The sequence below is a fragment of the Muntiacus reevesi genome, chromosome X (genome assembly GCF_963930625.1).
Source record: "Muntiacus reevesi chromosome X, mMunRee1.1, whole genome shotgun sequence".
NCBI lineage: Eukaryota > Metazoa > Chordata > Mammalia > Artiodactyla > Cervidae > Muntiacus > Muntiacus reevesi.
In genome coordinates this window covers 101,168,857-101,196,238 of record NC_089271.1, presented here as the reverse complement: position 1 = coordinate 101,196,238, position 27,382 = coordinate 101,168,857, and positions in this window count along the sequence as shown.

The window sequence follows — 27,382 nt, the reverse complement described above, 5'->3', positions numbered from 1 at the left end:
AGACCCCAGTTTGATTCCTGGGTCGGAAAGATCCCCTGGAGAAGGGAAAGGCTACCCACTCCAGCATTCTGGCCTGGAGAATTCCTTGAACTATATACTGTAGAATTCATGGCGTCACAGGGTCGGACACCACTGAATGACTCTCCCTCACTTTCACAAGTTTGATTAACAATGCTGTGTCCGTCGTTTCTGGTGTGCATTAAGGTGATTCACTATATAAATACTTTCAGATTCTCTGCCATTACAGGTTATTTTAGATAGTGAGTGTAGCTCCTTGTTCTATACAGTAGGACCTTAATTATGTATTTTATATATTGTTGTTCAGTCACTCAGCCGTGTCCGACTTTGTGACCCCACAGACTGTAGCACACCAGGCTTCCCTGCCTTTGACCCTCTCCCAGAGTTTGCTCAAACTCATGTCCATTGAGTCGGTGATGCCATCTAATCTTCTCACCCTCTAGCACTCTCTTCTTCTGTCTTCAGTCTTTCCCAGCATCAGGGTATTTTCCAGGAAGTTGGTTCTTCACATCAGGTGGCCAAAATATTGGAGCTTCAGCTTTAGAATCAGTCCTTCCAATGGATATTCAAGGTTGATTTCTTTAGAATTGACTGACTTTGTCTCCTTGCTGTCCAAGGGACTCTCAAGACCCTTCTGCAGCACCGCAGTACTACTACTTTATACATAGTCGTATGTATCTGTTAATCCCAAACTCCTAACTTTTCCCTTCCCCTGCTTTTCCCCTTTGGTAACCAGACGTTTATTCTCTGAGTCTGTTTCTGCTTTGCAAATGAATTCATTTGTATCATGTTTTTAGATTCCACATATAATTAATATCATTGGATATTTGTCTTTCTCTTTCGGACATACTCCACTTAGTGTGATAATCTCTATGTCCATCCCTGTTTCTGTAAATGGTATAACTTCATTATTTTTCATGGTTGAGTAGTATTTCTCTCTGTGTGTGTTTGCATGTCCGTATACCACATCTTCTTTATCCATTTATCTGTTGATGGACATTTACATTGCTTCCATATTCTGGCTACTATAAATAGTGCTGCAATGAACATTGGGATGCCTATATCTTTTTAAACTGGGGTTGTTGTATTTTCCTGGTATATATCCAGTAGTGGAATGGCTAGATCATATGCTAGTTCTGTTTGCAATTGTTTAAGGAACCTCCATACTGTTCTTCATGTTGAATGTACCAATTTACTTTTCAACCACCAGTGTACAAGGGTTCCCTCTTCTCTACACCCTCCCCAGCATTTATTCTTTGTAGGTTTTTTTTTTATTGATGGCCATTCTGTCCAGTGTAAAGTGATACTTCTTTGGACTTTTGATTTGCCGTTGTCTGATAATTGAAAATATTGAGACTCTTTTCATGTGCCTTTTGGACATCTTTGTCTTCTTTGGAGAAATGTCTATTCGGTACTCTGACCATTTTTTAATTGAATTGCCTTTTTTTTTTTTTTTATTTTTGCAGCTTCAGTTTTAATTAAATGTTTTTAGCAAAAAGAGCTTCCACGGCAGAAAGCTTCATGCAGTGCTTGGAGGGTGTGAATATAAAAATGAGGTGTTAAACCTAATATGTAATACATTGTAAAGTATTTAATTTCGTTTTCCTCCTTGCCCATTTCTGCCTTCTTAATCCTTCTATCTTTCCCAAGGCATGGAGATGTCAGATACATAGCAATGGATATTAAAATGGATTCTTAACTCTCATTCCCATAAAGATATAGCAAGTGAATTTGCATGTTCCATGCATTGAGCTTAGAGCAGGAGCCCAGGCATTGGCACAGAAGCCCATTATTTGTATCCCACGGGTCCGCGAGGGTGGATGGCTCCTTTTCTGAGTGAATGTGTCCATGTAGCTCATAAGCTGGGCCAATGCATAGGGCACACAGAGGGGCTGCCTATTTGTGCTCATGATGTGAATGGCATGATCCAGAGTCTGGGCTTTTGGATCCAGGGACCTGGGTTTGGACATCAGCTCTTCTCTTGCTGTGTAGCCTAGGCACTTACTATCTCTGGGTGTCTCTCTCCTCTGTTGAAAACCAGGTACCCAAAATGCTGCTCATGTCACAGGGCTTTTCCAGGGCACAGCATCGGATGTCATGTGTCTCCCAGTGGGGCTCAGGGTCTGTCTTTGCTTCTACTTCTGCAGTTGCGAGGTTATTCCAGCAATACTGCCTATGAAGATCTTTCTTGATTCCCAGACTTTGTAAATTTCAGAATCCTCTAAGAATGGTTAAGGGACTATAAAGTGATCTTGGTGAAATTCCCTTATGCTATTTGGAAGTTGTCAGTTGTGCCTGCAGAAAATTAGATGATTGGTCCTGAACAGTGATTCTCCAACCTTTGTGTCCATGGGCTATTTAACTGGGGGATGGAGTGGGTTCCAGCCTCCTAAACAGATCACAGGCAGGCTGCTCAGCTGAATCGAGGCCTGCTCCTCATCCCTCTTCTTTGTAATCTCTTCCTGACTCACTCTTCATAGAGGCCCCCAAAGTTGCCACAGAACACAGTTTGAAAACTAGATCTCAGATTTCAGTGTGCATTCAGATCCCTCGGTGATCTTGTCAAATGTGGCTTCTGATTCAGATGTTCTCAGGTGGACCTGAGATTCTGTGCTTCTAACCAGATCCCAGTTGATGCCTAAGTGTCTGGTCCATGGATAGCATTTTGAAATGCAAGGGTCTGATCATAGACTGCCTTTGACGTTTCACATCCTTTGATTTGGAGTTCTTACTGTTACTCGGATTGTGTCATAAATTAAAAATCTGTGTTGAATGAATATTTCTATTAAGGGCAAAATCCTCAACTATACAGATCTGGAAACTGACCTGCAATATGAAGGAGACAGAAAGTATTTGTTTCTCAACTGCGAGTGTCTGAAACATCTGTCAAATATTTTCTGAAGTTTAAGATACTGTTTCACTTTGTCAAGAAGAGTTCCACTTTGGTTTGGTTGTAGTCTGGATCATAGAGAAAGTGTTAGTCGATAAGTTGTGTCCAACTCTTTGCAACACCATGAACTGTAATGCATCAGGCTTCTCTGTCCATGGAATTTACCAGGCCAGAATATTGGAGTGGATAGCCTCTCCTTTCTCCAAATGATCTTTCAAACCCGGGGATCGAACCTGGGTCGTCTTCATTGCAGGCAGATTCTTTACCATCTGAGCCACAAGGCAAGCTAATGCACACTTTTCTAAGGGAACTTCTGATGGAAACAAGTAACCTGTTTTCAGACCCTGGCTGAGGCCTGTCTCCACACTCTAGGTCTAAGTGAAGGTTCAGAATTGTGGGCAGTTATTGGTCCTTCTGGCATCCATGTGCTTTTTTGATAATCTTAATGACATGGCATCTAGAAAGACAACCTTCATGTAAGGGACCTCCACTCTTTCTGTCCATTGCTGAGTTGAGTGTTCCAGCTTCAGTGTTGTAGAATGTTCTGTCTTCAGCACGCTGTTGGAACTCCTCTGGTGTGTGTCCAGAAGACCAGGTGCTTTGAAAGACCGTAGGTCTTTGCTTCTCAGTCTTTGTTTCAATTCAGTAACATCATGGCTAAGGCAGGGAACCTTACACATGCAGCTCCCAAGATGGATCCCAGTCACAACTGATAGGAAGGAGGCCCAGTGTCAGTGGGCATCTCAGGGCCCTTATGGATTGGAAAGGACTGAGCACACAGGCAGAATTTTATAATTAGCACAGCTTGGGGTCATTAAATACATATGAGGAAGATGATTCAGGGGTTTGAATAGCGTCTTAGTGTGTGGACTGAATTCTGTACAAAATACCTTTGATAGGTCTTCAACTGCAATTCAGCTGCAGTGGGAAACATGAGTGTCTTGCTGAACCAACAGAACCAACAAAAAGATAAGCATTAAGGGACCCATTTACCTGGATGGATGTAGAATGTTTCTGGCCAGTAGCAAAAATCCTTGAGTTCAGGATGTGCTTCTAATCAGACCTCGAGTCTCTATATGGATATGTTCCGACTGACCCTTTGACCAAAACTTAACAATTCTATCCAAGTTTGGTTTGGGAGCTGCCACTGCAGGCATGGAAAACCCTGCCCACCACTTCCATGCCTGTGCCCACCCACCCCCCACAGCTCTGTCTCTCTATGTTGGGGTCAAGGAGAAAACCAGGCAAGGCTGCCTTTGGTAAAACACCACTGGTCCACACACAGGGCCATGAATGAGCGCGCAATGTCCCTTTAAATCAGGTTCTCTTCTTCGTCCTAGACAACATCATCAAGAGGATCTTTAATATTCTGATGTTCGCCTGGGTCCTGTTTCTGGCAACCGTGGACAGTTTCACAATGTGCCTCAACTCCATCTCCACGCAGTACATTGACATCTCCACCAACCTGAGGATAGAGTGCTGCATGCTAACCAGAGAGATCAAGAAGGTAGCCCTGCTCTCGACCCTGCTTCGCTTCTGCCCGAGTCACAAAGGTTCTGACAGCCAGGGTCCAGATCTCCACGGAGGCTCAGACAAAACCCTCCCTCCCCAGTATTCGCATAACACCTCTGCTTTATTGTAAATATATATTTCAGTCTGTTTCATACTCAGAATGAAAATATACACACACACACACACACACACACACACACACACACACACAGTCCTGGGATCTCGGCCAGGAGTTCCACTCTGTCTCCTCTCGTCACCGTGGTCCCCAGCTGCACTGACTCTGCTGTGTCTCATACAGGCTCATCTGCTTTAGTCTGGGATGTTTGACCTGAACCTTCTTATACGGAAAATTAGGAAAATACACGCCTGGAGGCTCAGATGGTAAAGAACCCACCTGCAATGCAGGATATCCGGGTTCAATCGTTGGGTCCATAAGATCCCCTGTAGAAGTGAATGGCAACCCACTCCAATGTCGTACCCTGAGAAATCCCATGGACGGAAGATCTTGACGGGCTACAGTCCATGGGGTGGCAAATAATTGAACATGACTGAGCGGCGAAGACAAATCATAGCCATAGAAAGTTTATAGATTACATATGAAAAAAATAGTCACAGCTGGAAAGGTTACTCTCACTTAACAAATTATCTACATATGAGAAGGAATTTCTTTTCAATTTTTTTTTGAGATGTGGGTGACACACCATTGTATTCATTTCAAGCTTACAACATAATAACTTCGGCATTTGTGTATATTGTAAAATGATAACCACAGTAAGTCTAGTTAACGTCCATCACCACACCTGTTATAAATTCTTTCTTGTGAAGGCTTTGAATCTATTCTCTTAATAACTTTTCAATACATAATACAGTATCATTAACTCTAATCACCATTGCATCCCCATGATTTATTAATTTCACAACTGCAGGTTCATACTTTTGACCATACATTTGACCATACAATTGACCACCCTTAAACTAAGGGGGATTTCCTGTTCATCATGACCCAGTAGCATCTGGCACCATTAATTCAGTGAGTTGACATCAATCCTTAGCTTGACTAGATTGATTTTTCATCCAGCACAACGTGTGCATGATGGTGGAGTGTTGTCCATACTGAGAAGCGTCAGTGTCTACACAGGGCTGTGACAGTGACTCCCTCTCCACAGGGCATCATCCCGACCCCGGAGTGCATCAACATGTACTACCAGAACCACATCATGAACCTTTCCAGGGACTCAGGACTGGACACCATCGACGGCCATGCTGGCACCGTTGCAGGCGCACAGACTGCCCCCAGGAAGGACAGCTTGGACTCCCATGACAGCATCTCCAGGTATGTCACGTACTCCATGGTGGTGCTGCTTTCCACAGGAATGACAGAGGTGCAAGATGATGGGAGAGGTGCAAGCTTATCAGAACCATGTGGGTGCCAGCCGCTCTGGGCTGTCTCCATGGGCATGGCCCAGCAGAGCATTGCTGCCCTTGCTCTGGACAGAGAGTAACAGCAATCAGTAATAAATTATTAGAAAGACCCAGAAGGCCAACGGGACCAAAAGGTGTATTTCCAAGCTGGAGTCAAGTCACACAAGCCTCCTGACATAAGATGAGTAATTGTATCAAGAACTGCATCTTCAATGCCTTTAAAATGCTGTTCCACAAAGTATCTTCTGTTCTGGAATCTTCTGCCACCTGCTTCTGTCCTCCATATTCCCTTTTCAGAAATTTTATTTTATGATTCAGTATCATAAAAATTTGAGAAGTGGTTCTGTGAACCCCACCTTCCGAGTTGTGGGGTCACACCCCTGCTTCACACAGGCCCCTGCACTGACCCTTCCCCAGGGCTTCGCTGACAGTGTGTGTGGGTTTCCTCATTTCTTCCTTAACTGACCCCTTGAAATGTACTGTTATCATCCCCATTTGACGGGGACATGAACTTCTCATGAAAGTTCATGAGGCTGTAGACTGGTTCCCAAAGGGGAAAATCCCACAAAATTACACATTATTTTCCCATAGAACTTCAGGCATTTCACAGGCTTCCTGAGTAATATGCTTGAGCCTGGCTTAAGATTAGTGTCTCCAGAACCAAACTCTGAACCAAATGAATCAAACAGAAAATTAGAAAGTGAACTGAAAATCAGTTATTCATAAAATAAATATACATAGCTCCTGTATTCGTAAATTTCAGCTGTGTAACAACTAATAATATGGTCAGTTAAGAAAGTAACTACATATTGTAAACCACAAATTTGGGAGGGAGATTAAGAAAAAGAAAACAAAGACTGGTTAAAATAAAATCAAGTAACTGCCTTTAAAACTGATCCAAGATGACAAATCTGCATCCATAGTCAAAACCTGTGAGGTGGGAGATATTAATATTCATTGTTTGCCTTTTAACAAAGACTGACTGTCAAAATATTCCAACATTTTTAAATGGTCAATCCGTCCATAAATTTACTACTAGAAAACCAATACCTTTAGAATTATTTCTAAGGTCCTTTTACTCATTCTTTGTAATGTAAAGAAAAGGGAAACAAACTATAGGTCATTTATCCCCTTAGTAACTGAGTGAACTTATTTGCCCTCTTCTTAAAGGCCAAGGAGAACTTCTATTTTGTTTGTTTGTTTGTTTAGGAAACTTTCAAACTTTACAAACAATTGTGTGTCTGCAATAGAGTCCATAGGCTGCCACACTGATTTCTGAGGAGACAGTGGCCTTCTTTGGGAGGGACCGCAGTGTGGACATTTGCTGTCACTACACCTGTGCTTGGGGCACGTAGCACCACCCCCAAAATGGGCGCAGGGACCCACATGCTCTATGTGGCCTGGACCCTCAAGGACACAGCCTGCAAGGAGTTGCCCCACCTGCCCCGTCTCACCCATTTTTCTCTTCAGCAGACAGAAGAGGAGATTAGGGTAGGAACCTAACAAATGTGCTTATGTTCCCTTTGACTTATTGGAACAGTCATGATTTCTTTCAAATCCAGATGTAAAAAATGGCTGTTTTATGAAATCAGGCATCCTCTACCTTCCCAGAAAATAAATTAAAGTTCCTTCAGGAAACATTGGTGACATCCCAAGGAACATTCCTAGATACATTCAGAGTGGTTATTATTTGAGCCTTCATGACAAGAGTTTAAGGGGGTTTCCTCTCTGGGGTTAAACTCTGCATGTGAACTGCAATCATGCCTCCATCTGAGCTGTAGCAGCTCAGTCCTGAATCTACCTTGATTTTCTCCCAGACGTTGAGTGACAGGCACTGAGGATTCAGTCAGTAGGATCTCGCTCTGCTGACACCTGCTGAGACCTAGAATATGATCAGAGAGAATAGCTCTCATTAGGCCCAATGAACAGTTAACAGGCAAAGTGACCCTGCCACTTCTGGACTTCCTATGTTGCTGCCTTCGTACCATTACTTTTCTTTTCTTTTTGATGTTGGTTATATCCAGTGGCATATGAAACCAGCATCTCTTATTCAAGCCATCCAGTTTGGTTCAACTGCATATCACTCAGAAGATGGGGTGGAAAATTCAGTTTGTTGCAGTCAATCCGGAGCTTCCTTCTTTTCTTTTGGAAACTGTTTTCTTAAATAGCAGTTTTATATAAATTATACTTGAGCAGGAATTTCTGCATAAGAACTGAACTCAGGATTGGGGAAAGGAGGCTCTGAATAAAATATGTTTCCTGTCATAAAAAAAAAAAAAAAACCTCAGCTATACAATTGTAAAGATGAATTCTGCTCTGTGAGAGGTCAGGACTTGTCATTAATCTAGTTCCCTGCCCCACCCAGAGAGCGACACTTCATCCTTTATCAGCAGTTCTGTTCTCAGCCCAGTGCTATCCTGTCTTCATCCCCTCTGTCCTGGAGCCCCGGTGCCGTGGACACTGTCCGTGGTGCTGGAGTGGCGTGTGATCTGCTACATGGCGGCATCTGGGTCTGAGGTCTGTAACTCGTGTTCCGGTGCTGTTTTAACACTGTGCCTCTGTAACTGTTTGTGCTGCTAACTGCTACATGGAAGCAACCATGCTGTTCTCAAGGCAGTCCACCCTTGATGATTTTGTTGAAACAGAAACTGTGCCTAAAATGAGGGAGTACACTCGGCCTGGTCTCCATAAAATGCTCAGCATGGATGTGTCCTGATGAGGTGCTTAGCCTCCAGGCGATCACCCGCGCATGCTTTGTCCATGACTCAGTGAAACCCTCCCTATGTCATTGCACAGATGAGTTATTGTGACCTGTGTGTTTTCGTTCACTTTTGTCTTAAGAAGGTGCATGCTTAATGATAGCATAACAATCATCCTTCCAGGGACACAACTGGTCGTTCCCAGGGTAGCATTCTATTCAACTAACTGCACTTTGTTTTTGTCTGTTAGGAGTTTCTTAAAAATCCTACATAAACATAGTCCTCCATTTTGTAAATATGTCACAATTCCTATTTCCAAAAGAGCAAGCATGTTTCCTCCTTGGTTGAGGGTGCCAGTGGGCAGTACTAATGGGGACAAATGGTCAGGAAGAGTAGGAAACTTTCGCTTAATTTTGTCCAAAGATCCACACTGCTGTTGCTACTAAGTCGCTTCAGTCTACACAGTAGGAGATAATCCCAAATACTGTATATAGTCATATTTGTTCAATACAGAATGAAACTCTCCACATGCTACATGCCCAACTGCCATGAAAGTTAGAATATTTTCCACCATTGTTTTTAAAATAATATTATGCAGTAGAATATATTACCTTGGGAAACCTTAACTTGTTTGGTTTGGGAAAGATTGCTTTGTGTCTATTCTTTCTCATTAAATCCCACGATAAAAACTATGATCAGGCATAGAAATGAAATCACTTGCTTAAAATTCAAAACCTCTTCTTTGAAAAGTCAACAGGAACACAGAAACACAAGCTGTATTCTGCTTACTATGACACTAAACAATCACTCAAATAACCCAATCTGAAACTAAGTTCAGTGTTGACATGTGAGCCAGAGAATTTTTAGCATTACTTTACTAGTGTTTGAGATGAGTGCAATCGTTCAGTAGTTTGAGCAATCTTTGGCATTGCCTTTCTTTGGGATTGGAAAGAAAACTGACTTTTTCCAGTCCTGTGGCCACTGCTGAGTTACCCAAATTTGTAGGCATGTTGAGGGCAGCATTTTCACAGCATCATCTTTTAGGATTTGAAATAGCTTAACTGGATTCCATCACCTCCACTAGCATTGTTCATAGTGATGCTTCCTAAGGCCCACTTGACTTCACATTCCAGAATGTCTGGCTCTAGGTGAGTGAAAACTCAATCGTGACTATCTGGGTTATGAAGATCTTTTTTATATAGTTCTTCTGTGTATTCTTGCCACGTCTTCTTAGTATCTTCTGCTTCTGTTAGGTCCACGAGGCCTTGAATAATGGCCAATTACAAAAGAAGATATTTTAAAGCTCATTAACACCTTAAGTTCTGTGTCCTTGTTACCAGGAAAGAGGGTAGTTCCATGGATTTCTTGGTCATCACTTCAAAGGAGTGTGACTAAAGTTGTCCAGGATTCCTAGAAGATATGGTGTGGAAAACACCTCCTTTGCCCCTATGGTCAACAGCAATGTGACAAGAGCCAGAACCCCTTTCCTTCCTGCCCCAGAAAGAGATCTCTTTGGGGATTTATACAAGATGAAAAAGGACACCTCACAGCAATGGTCACTTTCAGACAACCCCATCACCTCTAAGTCACAATGTAATACTGAGGGGTGCCCCCTTGCAGCCTCATCACAATCACCTCTCACAGAAGGAATCCAGCTTCCCACAGCCCCAAGAGCCCTGGTTCATGCACCAACCCCAGGGTGCTCCTCCTGGAGCCGTGCCCTGTGTTGCTTGTTCTGTGGGACTAGGGGACATCTCTCCACCTTTCTTGTGTAACTCTTGCTCCTAGACGATCACTCTAGGTGTGGGGGTGTCCTGCTTCTCCTTGTGTCTTCACTGGTAACACAACCTTTTAAGGAGCAGAGGCTCTGTAAAGGTCTTCAGAATAAAGGAGCCAGTGGGCAAGGGCTCAGATTAATTGTCGGCTACTTCCGTAAATAACCCAGACAAACCCAAATAAACAGATAACTTAGCTTTTGAGAGTGATACCCCAAAAGGACAGAAACATGAATTCACTATGATCACCTTTATTAATATCTAAATCATCCCTCTTCAGTATTGCTGCTAGGTAAGCTCATGTTTCCAAAACAGTTCTAAATCCAATTCCAAAGTATCCATTTCAGGGTCACAAAACAAAATGGAAGGTTTCCCCATCTCTTTTACAAAAGAGCAAAACTCTTGTACTTGAACTCAGTAACTACAACCCCATTTTGATCCTCATCATTCACAAACTAAGACATTGCATGTTATTTAGCCTTCTATTAAACTATCAGAGTTTGAAATGTTTCTAAAGAAAGCAGAGATGAATCTCCATGTCATCATAGAAAAGAGGAACCCAAAGATGCTACACACGCGTTCCCCAAAGTTGCCCAGTCCCTCACTTCTGAGAAGGCTGACCACTCCCTCTTCAATGACAGATGGAAGGATCACCTGACTCCTGCTCTGGCTCAGGCGCCCTCTTCCTCCTCCCTTGCAGCCTCTGCAGACAGGGGTGGGAAGGCCCTCAAAGCCCTTTGTTTGACCCTGAGCACACATGCCATGACTTGCCACTTGCTGGTCTCCAGATAGGCCCGAGGACCCCACAGGAACTCATAGCGGGCAGAGTGGCTGCTCTCCCCGGGTGCAGAGGAGGCCAAGGGGGATGCAGCCTCCCCGACCTCATCCCCCAAGAGCTGAACCTCCACCATGCCCTGGGCTTCGCCTGGGTCCTGAAGGTCTTCCTCGTGCCTGCTTGGCTTGCTCAGCTCACTCATCTTGACCACGAGTGCATTGCCTGGGATGAAACCACAGACAGGGGTGAGGCAGGGAACAAATGGGGACCACAGGTCTTGGCTGAAAATCACACCCGGGATGGTCTGACACAGGCCACTTAAAAGCCTCCTCTTGAGGGGTCCCCTCATCCCTCCCCCAGGGTCCTCAGTCCTCCCTCAGGGTCCTCACCTAAACTCCTTCAGAACCTAAGAATCTCCTCTCCAATCTCTGAGGCCCCGCCCCTTATATCACGTCTCCAGTGTCCCTAGACCCTGTGCCCATGCAGCCAGCAGGGTCACCTCGGGCTGAAAGCAGGTTCAGGATCTGTGGGGTTGCCTGTGTCATCCCTCAAGGTCCTTATCTCGAGCCATGGCAGGTCTGGGAATGGCCCTTGTTTTGACCAGAGACAGGGCCCTCACACCAGGCCATCACTGCCCTGAGACTTCCAGGGGGAGTCTGCGGACATGACATCAGAGCTCACATTCCTCAACACTCCTCCTGCACTTCACTTTGACGCTCAGCAGGTCTGGGTACCACAATCTTACCCCGACATTGCTCCCCTTGGAACCAGGCCCTCCCAAGCGGGACCCCTGAGAGGCAAGCAGGAGAAGGGGGCTCATTTCCCCAACCCTGCCGGTTTTTCCCAGGCCTGAGAGCATTGATGACCTGGATGTCCTGGTGTCCCAGACCACCCCTAAGGGTTCTACCTTGACTCTTGACACCTCTGTACTCCTTCACTCTGCTGACCTGAACATGGTCACCTGACCCAGGCCCTCACTTCTCCCCTCCCATCGGGATCAGTGACGTCACATCTGGACATCACGATGCATGGGCCCCCAGGCCTGTTGGGAGAGTGGCACATGCATCCCCTGGGGACCCTCAGTCTCCTCTGGCCCTCACCTCGAATCTGGGCAGGACGTGTGCACCTCCCTCTGCCCACCTGTGACTGTGCGCCAAAGACCAAGGCTCGGAATCCCTGAGTTCACTGAGGAAGTAAGGGGGCTTTGGGTCTCAGCCTGACAGCCCAGACGGGAGCCCACAGGAGCCCCAGTAGCGGTGGAGTTGTGTTCTATGGGGCCCTCTGTTCCAGGATGCCTGGAACCCTCGTCTTCTCTCAGGAGGGTGCCTCCTTAACACTTGAGAGAAGGCAGCAGTCCCAGCACAGATGCTGAATGGGGGGCTGCTGCACCCATGACAGTCAAAGAGCACAGGTAACCACTCACCTTCCCTAGAGATGGGGACCTTCCCTCCCTTTCCAGAGGCTCAGCAGGTGGCTGAGCACCTTGCTGCCCATTCACAGGCCTTGTATGTGAGTCTGGGCAAGGAAAAAACCCAGGCCATGGTGTCTCATCAGCCTCCCCTGCCAGTTTGTAGATCGATTCATCCCAGGGCCCTTCCTCATGACAGTTCCCACGGAGTCCCAGGTGGTTCCTCCTGTAGAGAACTGCCACTCCAGACCACGACCAAGCTTGCTCTTCACAGGCTAAGCCTTGTTTCTGTCATCCCGTAATCAGACTCTTCCAGCCTCCTCACCTCTAGAGACACCTGGCCTCTCCTCGTGTGACCCGGGCATGCCTGGGGTTCAAGACAGTTTGACTGTCCAGGGCCAGCCCATAAGGGCAATGCTCCCTCCCTCCACTCCTGTGTGACCTTAAGCTGCAGCATCTGCCCGGTTCAGGAAGACCCATGCTTAGCCACTTCACTCTGCAGATATCTGTCAAGAGCTACCAAGTACTGAGTGGGGGGAGTGACGAACCACATGGGCCTTTTGATGTCAGGCAGCCTTGACTTTGTGAATAAAAGGTGACTTTTGTGACAAGCAGGTGACTTGAGATTGCAATCTGCACATCTTTGCCTTCTCTATAGCTTTACAGGTAAGCAGGCACCACACATCCTGAGGTTTCTGGGAACGTGGTTTTTAAATAGCAGAATCTGTGTGTGATTCCAGGTGAGGAGGCATACGGAAGTCAAGACAAAAAAATCGAATGAAACCTTCTGAAAAGGTAAGGTGTTCACCAGGCAGCGAACCTTCATAAGGGGCAGTGTTTTGACTTGGAAGTGAGCAGCTTGGTCATGCGTCAGGGCAGCTCAGTGCTAGGGCTGACAGAGGCCTGGCCTGCACAGCCCCATGTCCTTTCTCAGTGGCCTCCTCTGCCTGCACCAGACTGCCAACAAGGAGACCCAGCCTTTCAGTTCTGGTGGACTGGTGTGCACACTCTCCCCTCTCCTGACCTTGGAGCCCTTGTCTCTGCAGCACGACCCTGGAGGGCTCTTTGTTGTGCTCCTCAGGACAAACACTCTTTTAAGAGAAAGCGTGTTATAAAATGGACACCCCAGCAAGCAAAGGGTGCTGAGGTGTGACACCCTTGGAGCGCTCAGCTGAAAAGGGAAAAGAAAAGAGAAACAAGAAATTGTCACCAGATGCAGGCCCTGCAATGAAGCCAAAGCTCGGGCCTGCTGTCCAGATACCAGCGAGTCCCCAAACTGAACACCTGTGGGCCTCGGACAGGGACCACAAGCTCCAGCCCTGTGCATTGCAGGACAGGAAGGGCTCTTTGGGGGCCCCCAACAAGGGGATGCTTAATTTCTCCTCATATGTCAAGTGAGGAACCTGCTGGACAGTGTCTCTGTTTCCATTAAGGCACTCCACCAGGCTCTCGTCAAGCCCTTGACGGGTCTTTTCAATGAGTGGGTGCAGAGCATCTGAGGGGCTTCCCTGAGTGTGTACAAGGTACCCACATTATGCTGGAGGAGGACAGCCATATGTCCTGCCTTCCGAGCCAACAGCTGCCTGAGGGGACTCAAATGCTCAGGCAGGCCCAGGATGGAGGCGCTGAAGACATGTGCTGGGAGGGAAATCTCTCGTATTTTCAGGCTCCTTATTGCCGTGCAGGGTTTTGACCCCAGGAACTCTTCTATCTGTCTGAATGGGGGCATATGTGGGGTCCTCTAGGGGTGTACCTGAAGGCTGTGGGGATAATGGGAAAGAATGGCTGGAGATTATGGGAAAGAGGGGCTGCCTGAACAGCAATAGAAGGGGTTCAGGGCCTGAGGCATGATGGGCATGCAGATGGCACACAGAGGCACGAGCATGGCTGCTGGGAGAGGCCCACGGAACAGGCTGAAAATCTGGGTGGGTACAGTGGTCAAGCCCACCACCACCACAGGAGGAGCCATCAGGTCAGGAAGCCAGGTGAAGCAGAGCCACGGGCCCTTGATGGGCAGGGCCACCTCCATCAGGACTGGGATTCGAGAAACTGGAGATTGTGTGCCCTTGGGCAGGCATCAGGACGCATCAAGGGGTTCGGGGCTTCTGTCCTGAACCAGCAGCAGGGGTGGCAAAGGTCCTGGCCAGGGGGTGGCGGGGGTGAGTTCCAGGTGGCCCATGGTTTCCTGGGCACCCTCAGGGCAGGGTTACAGGCCTTCCTGTGGCTTCATGGTCCTGCACACAGGAGGGACATCCAGGGCTACTGGCCTGCCTTCTACCTGCTGAGATGCTGACTTAACGCCCTCTCTACTCTTGATCTACCCAAGGAGGTGTGGGCTGTCTCTCTTAAAAAGGGGGCTGGAGCAGAACTGTAATGGGGTTCACCAAAGAGAGATAGAATGGCAAAATCTGAGTCTCAAAAGGCTTACTGAAACCAGCACCATCCCGGCTAGGCCCCTAGGTGGCCTCACCCTGCCATCCCCAGGCCTCACGGAGAAAGCAGGACCCTGTCTCACAGGAGTCGGTGTCCCACCTTGCCCATCTTCAAGGTTCAGTAACTCATCACCTCTCGGCCTTGGTAAATGACAGAGCGGCCCAGGAGTATTCGCTGAAGCCCCAGAGTGGGGATTTGGCATTTGAAGCAGGCAGACTGCACAAGCTTCTCTGCTTTCTATGCAGGTGTCGACCCATGGCCTGCACTTCTTCGGCTGACCAACACTTCCCAGGAAAGGACCTGTGCTTCCTTATACTAAACTTCTTCTCCATAGCTATGGGAGTCAGGTGCTTAGTCAGTCAGTCATGTGCGACTCTTTGGGACCCCATGGACCGTAGCCCACCAGGCTCCTCTGTCTGTGGGGATTCTCCCAACAAGAACACTGGAGTGGGTTGCCATGCCCTCCTCCAGGAGATCTTCCAACCCAGGGATCGACTCCAGGTCTCCCGCCTTGCAGGCGGGTTCTTTCAGTTCTGAGCCGTGAGGGAGTCATGGGGACACACAAACCCCTCCCCCCACCTGCCTCCACCGTGGGCCCATTTGTACCCTGGAGGAGGACAGGAAGGTCCAGCATTTGAGCAGTGTCATCTCTTTCCCTGGTGTGACTGGGATCTAAGGGTCCACGGGTCAGTGGTACAGAGTGATTCCTGGCCCCCGGGTATCCTGACCTGATCCCTACTGTGCATTCAGCTCACCCCCGTCATCTCACACAGACATCCCCACCGGAGAAAGAGAGGGGCAGTGACATCTTTGTGCTGAGAACGCTTAGGATCTCCCCCTCACAACTCCCCAGTGCAGCCTAAAGCACTGGCAGCTCCGGCAGTCATGCCAGTTCCCAGTCCTGTCTTTACACAAAGCTTTCCCGGCAGGCCAACCAGGACCCCGGCAGCCCTGAGGTTGGCACCCACCCCACCCCCAGGGCCCAGCAGGTACTCCCATGCCTCTACCATGCTCAGGACACAGGCAGGTGGCTCCTGCATGAGCAGGGTGGTCAGGCAGAGGGAGGTGAGCACATCCTGGCACGCTTTGCTGAATCCATACAAGCTAAGCTGACGGAAAAAGCTCTTCATGCAGTCTGTCTCAAATACATTGTCTGAGCCCACCCTCTCCAAAATGTTCTCAAAGAGCTCCTCATTGATGCCTATGCAAGTGGCAACTTCCTCCCACCAGATAGACACAAAGCGGTGACAGTTGACGATGGACCACCACTTCCTGGGAATGGGGAGGGAGAGGTGGCTGCCCTCTCCCCCAGCCAGGGCAGCACACTGGGTGTGCAGCCTCTTGAGTAAAGGCTCTTAACTCAAAGCCTGGGAAGCGCTCTCTTCAAGCAGCAGCCTGAAGCTGTGGTGGCCTGTGGGCATGAGCTGGGCCAGGGCGACTGAAAGGTCCACACTGAGGGGCACAGCTCCTTGAGCCAAGGACCAGAGGCCCTGTGTTTTGAAGAAAGGGAGCGCCCCGAGGCTGGGTATCCCATCCATCATGGCACCCTCCTTGTCCACAGCCCCACGGGGGAGTCGTGTATCCTTTGTTCTTGGAATAGGGACAGGGCAATGGCCAGGAGCAGTCCAGGCTGTCAAGTGTGTTCAGCCCCTCACCAAAGGCCTCTGCTTTCTCAGGGCTGACATCACAAGGCAGTCATTAAGTGACCTAATAAAGGGCTGACTGCACCCAGGCTGGTCAGCATGTCAGCCTCCTGGTCCACGCTCCTCATGGCAGTGAGCACCATGACACTTGTACATGGGCGTGAAGTTTCAGGCTGAGCACTCCTGCAAACCGGGCATGGCCTTCTGGTCCTGGAGCCCTGGAGCCTAGGAGACACGCACCGACAGGTGTGTGACCCTCAAAGTCAGCCCCTCCTCTGTATTCATAGGTGTCTTGAGGGTTCGGCATGGCACCCTTGCACACAAGCACAGCCATGTCCAGGGTGGGGGTCCACGGTCAAGGGTACAGCCATCTGGCCCTCTGGGCACTGTCCCTACATGGGCAGCCAGTCCCCGACACAGATCCGCTCTTGGCCCTGCCATCAGTCTGCAGGAGCCAAGGGTGGAGGCTCTGCAGGCAATGGGTAAAATCTTGGGGACACAGAAGGATAGCCTGCCATCCGATGGGCTCAGCAGCCTGCTTAGGTCCACCACAGGCTGACCTTGCTCTGCACACTGTGATCCCAGCAGGTGGGAAGGAGTGGTCACCCTGGGCCTTCATGCACAGTGTGGCTTCCTTTTCTGTGACTGAGGTCCACAGGACCTCCATCTGGCTCTGTGTCCACGCCATGAGAGGTGCCAACCTGCTCTTTGGCCTGGTGCTCTAGCATCAAAGAGGTGGCCGTACACGGTGGCCCTCATAGGCATCCCACCCTACTAACGCCTTCCCCCACCCCAACACTGTTCCTGGGGTTGAGGATCGTCCCAGGGCTTTCAGAATCAGAAATGCCTCTGACCTTGTGGCGTCAGCCATCTGCAACCCAGGCACTAGGCCCAGTGGGTGAGAGAGAGGGCTCCAGTGAGGAGATGCCACAGTAGGCAACACAGCCCTGCTGATCCCCAGCTGCCTGGCTCACCCAATCTGAGACTGCTTCCCCACATGAGTAACCTAGCTACACCTGCTCCAGAGGGTCCTGAAAACTCGGAAGAGGTACAGGAGGTGGCGATGGTCCTGACACTTAAGACTGCCACGTGGTGATCTGAGGCGCATAAGCACTGATCTCCCGGTAGACCTAGGTTCCATGCTGGAAGCCTCCCGTCACCATTGAGGGGTGGGCTACCTTGTCGATTCTCGCAGACTGGGAGCTGAAACACCGCCTGAATTAAATGTTTCTAGACACAGCTCGGGTGAGCTAGATGGAATTGCCCAGTGTCTCCCATAGACAGAAGCCTTATTCAGTACCCTCAAATGTGACCCAGGGATGCCTCATACCCCTGAAAAGGCAAGTTCCATTTTAGACTGTCTGGGACCCCGCAAACACTCTCGGGTGCCTCCTCAGCTATCAGGATTGTGGCAGGGTGCTCCCTGACAATGACTGAACCTCCATGCCCCCCCTTTACCTCCCTGTATGTTCTGATTGCCCCTACATATTCCTGAGAGATGCTCCCGCACCCCTAATCCCCTTGGCTACCCATGGCAACTTGAGGTTCCCTTTTGTTCTGGCTGAGAGACTTCCCACCGTCCTGGTCCAGAAAACTACTAGAGCTCGTCAATGAATTCAGTGAAGTTGCAGTATAAAAAATTAATATATAAAAATATATTTGCATTTCTGTACACTAACAGCATGTAGCAGAAAGAGAACTTCAGTGTATTAGCCATTTACCTTTATAATCCCATTTAACTGCTTCAAAAGGAATGAACTACTTAGAAATAAACCTATTTAAGGAGGCAAAAGACCTGTACTTGGAAAACTGTAAGATACTGACAAGTGAAATTGAAGACAGCACAACAAATGGAAAACTTTACCATGTTCTTTGATTGGAAGAATCAGTTTTGTAAGATGAATATACTACACAAGGCAATCTATAGATTCAAATTACCAATGGTATTTTGCATAGAACTAGAAATTTGTATGGACACATAAGACCCCAAATAGCCAAGACCATCTTGGGAAAAAAGAACAGAGTTGGAGAGACTTCAGTGGTGGTCCAGTGGCTAAGACTCCATTCTCTCAATGTAGGGGGCCCAGGTCTGATCCCTGATCAGAGAACTAGATCTCACATGCAGCAACTAATAGTTCACATGCTGCAACAGAGATTCACATGCCACAACTTAGAGTTCACATGCTGCGGCTGCTGCTAAAGACCCTGCATGACACATCTAGAAAGATCCCAGGTGCTGAAACTGAGGATTCTGAATGCTGCACCTGAGGATCCCACATGCCTCAATGAATATCAAAGATCCCATGTGCTGCAACATAGACCAGACACTGTCAAAGAAAGTAAAGAGAGAAAAGAACTGAGCTGGAGGAACCAAGCTTCTTGACCTTAGACTATACTATGAAGCTATAGTAATCAAAACAGTATGGTACTGGCACAAAAACAGGCATACAGATCAATGAAATAGGATAGGAATCATAGAAACAAGCCTATGCACCTATTGTCAACTAATCTACATCAAAGGAGGCCAGAATACAGTATACAGTAGAGAAAATAGATTCTCTCCAGTAAGTGGTGCTGGGAAAACTGGACAGCTGCATGGAAAACAATGAAATTAGAACATTATCTAATACTCTATACAAAAACAAACTCAAAATGGATTTGAGACCTATGTGTAAGATGGAATATGGAAAACTTCTGGATGAAATCTTGGGCAGAACACGTTTTGACAGAAATCACAACAGCCTTGTTTTTGGATCCATCTCCTAAAGTAAAGGAAATGAAAGCAAAAATAACCAAATGGGTTTCCCAGGTGGCACTACTGGTTAAGAACTTGCTTGCCAACGCAGAAGACAGAAGAGATGAGAGCTCAGTCCCTGAGTTGAGAAGATACCCTGGAGAAGGGCATGGCATGTATTGCAGAATTCTTGCCTGGAGAGCTCCATGGCCAGGGAAGCCTGGTGGGCTGTAGTCCATAGGGTGGCAAAGAGTCAGGCACACCTTAAGCTACTTAGCATAGCACAGGGACCTAATTCAACCAAAAAGCTCTTGCACAGCAAAAGAAACCATTGAGAAAATGAGAAGAACCAACTGAATGAGAGAAAATATTGCGAATGACTGATTTGGGGTTAATATCCAACATGTATAAATAGCTCAAAAACACAGTGTCAGGAAAAAAGAAAAAACACTTTAAAAATGGGCAGAAAGACTGAATAGAAATTTTTCTTTTCTTTTTTTTTTTTCTAGAGAGCCCCACTCCTGCTTTTTTAAAAATTTTTTTTATTAGTTTTAGGCTAATTACTTCAAAACATTTCAGTGGGTTTTGTCATACATTGACATGAATCAGCCATAGAGTTACACGTTTTCCCATCCCGATCCCCCCTCCCACCTCCCTCTCCACCCGACTCCTCTGGGTCCTCCCAGTGCACCAGGCCCGAGCACTTGTCTCATACATCCCACCTGGGTTGGTGGTCTGTTTCACCATAGATAATATACATGTTGTTCTTTCGAAACATCCCACCCTCACCTTCCCCCACAGAGTTCAAAAGTCTGTTCTGTACTTCTGAGTCTCTTTTTCTTTTTTGCATATAGGGTTATCATTAACATCTTTCTAAATTCCATATATATGTGTTAGTATGCTGTAATGGTCTTTATCTTTCTGGCTTACTTCACTCTGTATAATGGGCTCCAGTTTCTTGCATCTCAGTAGAACTGATTCAAATGAATTCTTTTTAATGGCTGAGTAATATTCCATGGTGTATATGTACCACAGCTTCCTTATCCATTCATCTGCTGATGGACATCTAGGTTGCTTCCATGTCCTGGCTATTATAAACAGTGCTGCAATGAACATTGGGGTGCACGTGTCTCTTTCAGATCTGGTTTCCTCAGTGTGTATGCCCAGAAGTGGTATTGCTGGGTCATATGGCAGTTCTATTTCCAGCTTTTTAAGAAATCTCCACACTGTTTTCCATAGTGGCTGTACTAGTTTGAATTCCCACCAAAAGTGTAAGAGGGTTCTCTAAGTTAGATGCACAGATGGCCAACATGCACATGAAAAGATGCTCAACATCACTAACCCATCAGGGAAATGGAAATCAAAATCACAATGAGCTGTCACCTCATACCTGTGAGAATGTCAATCATCAAAAAGAACACAAATAACAAATGAAAGCAAGAATGTGGCAAATAGGGAATATTGGTGCAACATTGGTGGGAATGTAAATTGGTGTAGTCACTGTGGAAAACAGTAGGGATGTTTCTCAGAAAACTAAAATTGAGCTATGTAACCCAGCAATTCCATTCCTGGGTATATATCTGAAAAAAACAAAAACCCTAATTTGAAAAGATACAAGCACCCCAATGTTCATGGTAGAATTGTTTCCAATTGTCAGATACAGAAGCAGTCTAAGTGTCCATCAATGGATGAATGCATAAATAAGGGGTGTTATGTGCACACACACACACACAAACACACACACACACATACACATAATGGAATACTACATAGACATAAAAATGAATGGCATTTTGCCATTTGCAGCAACATAGATGACTTGGAGTGCTATATGCTAAGACAAATACTCTATGATCTCAATTTGATGTTGAACTTAAGAAATAAAACAGACTAATAACCTCAGATACTCAGATGACACCAACCAAATGGCACAAAGCAAACAGGAAATAAAGAGGCTCTTGATGAAGGTGAATGAAGAGAGTGAAAAAGCTGGGTTAAAACCCAACATTACAAAAACTAAGATCATGACAACTGGTTCCCTCACTTCATGGCAAATAGATGTGAAAACAATGGAAACATTGACAGACTTTATTTTCTTGGGCTCCAAAATCACTGCAGATAGTTACTGCAGCCATGAAATTAAAACATGCTTGCTCCTTGGAGAAGGAAATGGCTACCCGCTCCAGTATTCATGCCTGGGAAACCCTATGGACAGAAAGGCATGGCAGGCTGCAGCCCAGGGGGTGCAGAGATTCAGACATGACTGAGGAACTGAACATACACATGCAAGGCTGGGGTGGGCCGGGTGGTGGTGGTGGTGGATACAGTGTCTGTGAATGTTCATCCACTTGGGTTCTTACTGGTGTGCTGGATATTTTCAAAAATTGACTGTGGTTGTGCTCGTCTGGCTCTCCAAACACACTAACAATGACTGAATTTTACACTCTAAATGGACGAATTGTGAGCTATATGAAATTGTATCAATAGACATATTTCAAACAATATTTAAAAAGAAGAAAGAGAATACCTAAATAAAACTATTAAAAGTCAGGACTTGGGGGACTTCCCTCGTGGTCCACTATTTAGGAATCTGCCTACCATAGTGGGGAATGTGGGTTTGATTTCTGGTCTGGGAAGATTCCACATGCCATGGAGAAACAGGGCTCATGTGCCACAAGTACTGAAGACCGTGCCCCCTGGAGCCCATGCTCTGCAACAAGAGAGTGGTCTCCAATAGCTGCAACTAGAGAAAGTCTGCAGGCAGCAACAAAGTCCCAGCACAGCCAACAATAAAAGAAATAAAATTCTTTAAAAATTAAGAAGTTTTAATTAGTATGTAAAACTTCTTTCCACAAAGAAAAGCCCATGCTCAGATGGCTTTACTAGTGAATTCTACCAATCATTAAAAGAATGAACACTGATCTTCACACACTGTACCAAAATCTTAAAGAGAGGGGAACACTTCCCAATTCATTTTACACAGCCAGTATTGTATACCAAACTGAATAAAGTCAGGACAAGGAAAGAAAATGATAGGCCATGACAAATGTACAAAATGCTCAACAATATGCTGATCAACTGGATCCAGCACCACATAAGAGGGATGATACACCATAGCCAAGTTGGGTTTATCCCAGATATGCAGTTGTTTTAACATGTGGAAATCAACTAATGTCATATATTATATTCATGGAAGAAAGGACAAAAATCACAAGCTTACCTTCATATATACAGGAAAAGCAGTTGGTGAAATCCAACAGCATTTTATAATAAAAACTGTTCAGTGAGTTAAGAAGAGAAGCATAATTCCTCAACCTGATAAGGGTATCTATAAAGAAAAACTTACAGCAAACATCATACTAAATATGAAGATGCATTCAATGATACACTGAAAATGAGTGAAGAGTAAATTCTCTGGTATGTAATATATATGTCAATAACATTGGTAGGCCAGATGTTCATCTTGGTCTCCTGGGTGCTATCTCTGATTGGTAGAGAGAAAGAGCAATTACCAGGAACTTATGGCTTGCCTCACTGGAGAGTAACTGAACTTGGTAGTTTCCATCACCATGGCACTTTCTCTTCCCTTCACCCTTTCCCACCTCACCGCCTGTTGTCCACAGGTACCATCTTCGCCAGGCACTGTGTGACCCTGGGAAAGGGGAGCAGAGAAAAGGAAAGGGAGTCATATGTGGGGGAACGGGGCTAGGAGACATGTCAGTATGAGAGAAAGGATGCTTTTAACATTTCCACAATGGCTGCAAACCATTTAAAATTGAGAGAGGCCACATCAAAATCTGAATTTACAGCTCAATTAAAAAAAAAAAAAAAAAACGCTCAGGGGGAGCATGGACAATACTTGGCCCCTGTGCTGGGCCAGTGTTTCTCCTGCAGTTGGGCAGTTTCATTCATTTTTATCAGTCAGCGAGCTCCCACCAGCATCTGTATTTGTGTGTTCCTTTTGTCTTTCCCTGCTCCACAACCTTCTGTTCTGGCCACAGAATGACCCTATTGGGACTTCTCACATAGGACTGTACTTCCCACTTCTGGGTTAGCGGTGCAGGCAGTGACCTTCCCCTCTCTCTCCTATTGTTAGCTCTTCCATGAAGCCTCCTCCCGTTCTGCCCTTCATTCAGTGTCTTTTCTGAACCTTGTTCAGAGTAGGCAAACTCCACACCTGCCTCTGCCCTAGGTATTTGCATGCTTTCCTAGGGCCTACACTAGACTCTCATGATGATTTCTGTCTTACTGATTGCCACCTAGATTGCCATACCCTCTAGATACCCTGTACATAGTCAGTTCAGTTCAGTCGCTCAGTCGTGTCTTACTCTTTGCGACTCAATGGGACTGCAGCACACCAGGCCTCCCTGCCCATCGCCAACTCCCAGAGTTAACTCAAACTTATGTCCATTGAGTCCGTGATGCCATCCAACCTGCTCCTCAGTGGGTGCCTAATACTTTACAGACTGCATGGTCCTGCTGGCCTGGCCTGATGCTGAGGAAGGAAAGTTGCTATCATAAGAATAGATTCAGCACAGAAAATCATGCTACACTAACTCAGAGGAGCAGTGACAAGTGAAGGAATTTAGCAGCAAAGGCCATGGGAAAACACTCCTTGCTTGAACTGAGCTAAGCCTGTTCAGAGATATTCCCATTCAGAGATATTTCACAATGTGGCTCAGTGGTAAAGAATCTGCCTGCAATGCAGAAGATGAGGGTTTGATCCCTGGGTCAGGAAGCGCCCCTGGAGGAGGAAATGACAACCCCCTCTAGTATTCTTGCATGGGAAATCCCATGGACAGAAGAGTCTGGCAAACTGCAGTCCAAGGGGTCACAAGGAGTTGGACACAACTGAGCGACTGAGCATGTAGGATCTCACTCAAATTGGAAGTGGCCTCATTCCTTGCAACAGCAATGCTCTCCTGACGGTGGCTGATAAATGGCGTGTTGGCAGCTGGAGGAGTGATAGGTGGTCTGGCCTGTGCGGCCAGTACTTCCAAGTCTGACAGTCACGTTTTCTGACAACCCCATGGGCAAAGCGCTACTTCCCCCTCCCACTAGAACAGGCTAGACTGCAGGGTTGATGTGCAGAGCACAGAAATCACTGTTTATTGCCTGTGTCCATCTGTGAAACCACCTGGAGAGTAGAGAAAAGGCCAAAAACAGAGGTTTGGAGGTGGGGTGGAGGCTGGGAAGAGAAGTCCTAACTTCTGTTTTCCTTTAAACCACTAAAATCATTTTTTTTTCCTCCACAGTCCTTGCTGTTCAGTCATGAAAAAATTTCTTCTCCAAAATGAATGAAATCATGCTTCTAAGGAACTGAGAACAACTCTTGCTAGGTGAGTAACTAACTGGAGCTTCTAGAAAGTCTCCACTGAGGAAATTAGGCTCGATTACTTCTGACTATGCGTGTGTGCTAAGTCGTTCATGGACTATAGCCCACCAGGTTCCTCTGTCCATGGAATTTCCCAGGCAGGTATGCTGGAGTGGGTTGCCATTACCTCCCCCAAGGAAGATTCCCTTCCCAGGGGTTCTCCTGCAGCTCCTGCCCTGCCGGGGAATTATTCACCACTGGGTGGCAGTAGGGATTAAAGAGCCCGCTTGCCGACGCAGGACTGGACTGAAGCGACTTAGCAGGCACGCGGGAGCCACTGGGGAAGCCATTCCTGACTATGGAAGACGCAATGACCCCGCATTCACAGACTATACAAGGCAGAGGACCACAGCACCAGGCGCAGTGAAGTGAAAGTGTGAGTCTCTCAGTAGTGTCAGATGCTTTGCGACCTCTCGGAAGCCACCAGTCTCCTCTGTCCATGAAATTCTGGGGTTGCCACTCCCTTCCCCAGGGCATCTTCCCGACCCAGGGATTGAACCAGGGTCTCTCACACTGCAGGCAGATTCTTTACCATCTGAACCACCAGGGAAGCCCCTCTCCCTCCTGGAGATCTCGTTAATATGCAGATCTTGGCTATGTAGTTGGGTGGAGCCTGAGATCCCCTGTCTCTTCTCTGCACCCAGGTGATGGGGGTGCTGCTGGTCCAGAAGCACTGGTGGGCAGCAGAGGAGGGCAGAAGTTGGGGTGGGGGTGGGGAGGGTGGGTTGCAATGGAGACAAAGCAGCCATAGTTGGGCTTGGGTCACCCCAGGCACAGGTGGATGCACTCTAGTGTTCCTCGAGAGGGCGCGGGATTTGTTCAAGCAGCCCTGGCCCATCGTGGCTACTTTTGGCTTCTCCCTTCTTAGAGATCAGAGATCCCCTGTTGTCTAGGAATCACGGTAAAGAACCTACCTGCAGTGCAGCCGACCCGGGTTCGATTTTGGGGGTCCAGGAAAATCCCCTGCAGAAGGGAATGGCAATCCATTCCAGTGTTGCCTCAAGATTTCCATGGATGGAGGAGACCAGCAGAGAATTGGACACAACTGAGCGACTTTCACTTTTCCTTAAAGATCCAGCAAAGATGTTGAGGGTCCTGGAATCAGTCACTATGCGTAGGAAAATGTCAGTGTGTAATACTGGGCGTGGGATGGGATGGGATGAGACTAGCATATGACTTCCCCAATGTGTCCTAACCCATCGTGCCAGAGAGATGAGTGGGACAGTCTTTTAGGGATGGCCTTGGGAACATAGGAGAGACCCCCACAACTCTCCCCAGTCTCTCTCCTCAAGGAGACCCTGGGGCCACTCTGGAGGTGCCCTGTGGCGCCTGGCAGTTCTCCCTCAGTCTTAAGCTTCTTTGATTCCCACTGACCAAGGGCAGAGCTTCCCAGCTGCACCACGGTGAAGGAGTCACGGGCTGGGGATTCAGGGGACCTGGAATCTCTGCCAGACCGGGCACACCCTTGGCCCCAAGCGTGCAGGCACCCCAGGGATGCTGGCCTGCAGAAATTTCCTTCCTGTCGGGGCGTCTCTCCACGGGTGCAGGTGGCAGCCCACACAGCTCTTGTCAATGTCCCTCCTTCAGGAGCCCGCAGCGCCCAATCGGCAGGACAATGCAGGCCCTGGTGTCTCCGGTGACCAAGGGCATCTTCGTGGCTCTGTTCCTCTTCACTACGCTGCTCATCCTCTGCGTAATCCTGTGGTACATTTGCCGGGACCTGGACAATGACTCCATCTGAAGCAGTTAAAGCACTGCCTCAGCCCTCTGAGGCTCCAGCCCCGGGACCCTGAGTTCGTCCCAGAATCCACGTCTCTTCCCAGGACCCCGTGCTCTTCCTATGGATTCTGAGTTGCTCCCTGGGACCCAATGCCCTCTCCCACTCCCACATCCTTCCCCGGATTCTTGGTTCTCCCATCTCTGACCCCGTGCCTCTTCCCCAGACCACTTGCCCTTCCCTTGGACTCGAAATTTCTTCCCTGACCCCAGTGCCCTTCCCCAGATTCCTTGCCAATGACCCAATTCCATGCCCCACCTCTCACCCCGTGTGCTCCTCTCCCCGACCCAGCACCCGTTCCCAGGAACCTAGCACCCTCTCTTAAGCATGGCATCCCTTCCCTGCACCCCGTTGCCCTCCCCAGACGCCCAGAGTCCTCTGGGAAATCCCAAGGGCTCCATGTTCTTCCCAAGACCCTGTCGTTCCTTCCTGATCTGTGATCCTGAGCCCTCTCCCTGGACCCCCCACCTGTTTCTTGGAACACTCTCCCCTATCCCAAGCCCCAAGGCCCTCTCCCCATTTCTGAAATCTGCTTATTGCCCCTACTCCCCAGCACAGCCCCACATCCTTTTCTGACCCCACACTCTGCAGCTTTCTCCAGACCCTGGAGAAACCAAGTGTCTTCTTCAGAAACCCATAGCCCATAAGCAAGCACCCCTCATCCCTCCACAAGTCCGGAGCCCCCCTCTGTCGTGACCTTCCCAGGACACCTGGGCCTTCTCCCAAGCTTGTGCCCTTCCCAGGGTCCTTTGCCCTTCTCTGGATTCTGCCCCCACCCACCCCTGTCCCCACCCCCAGGACCTGCTCCCCTTTCCAGCTCCTGCCAGGTGCATGGGCTCACTTCACTGCCCCTTGCCACTCTGCTGTTGGGTTTTTGTGTCTGAGCAGCAGGTGACTGAAGGCCAGTGGGGGAACTTTTGGT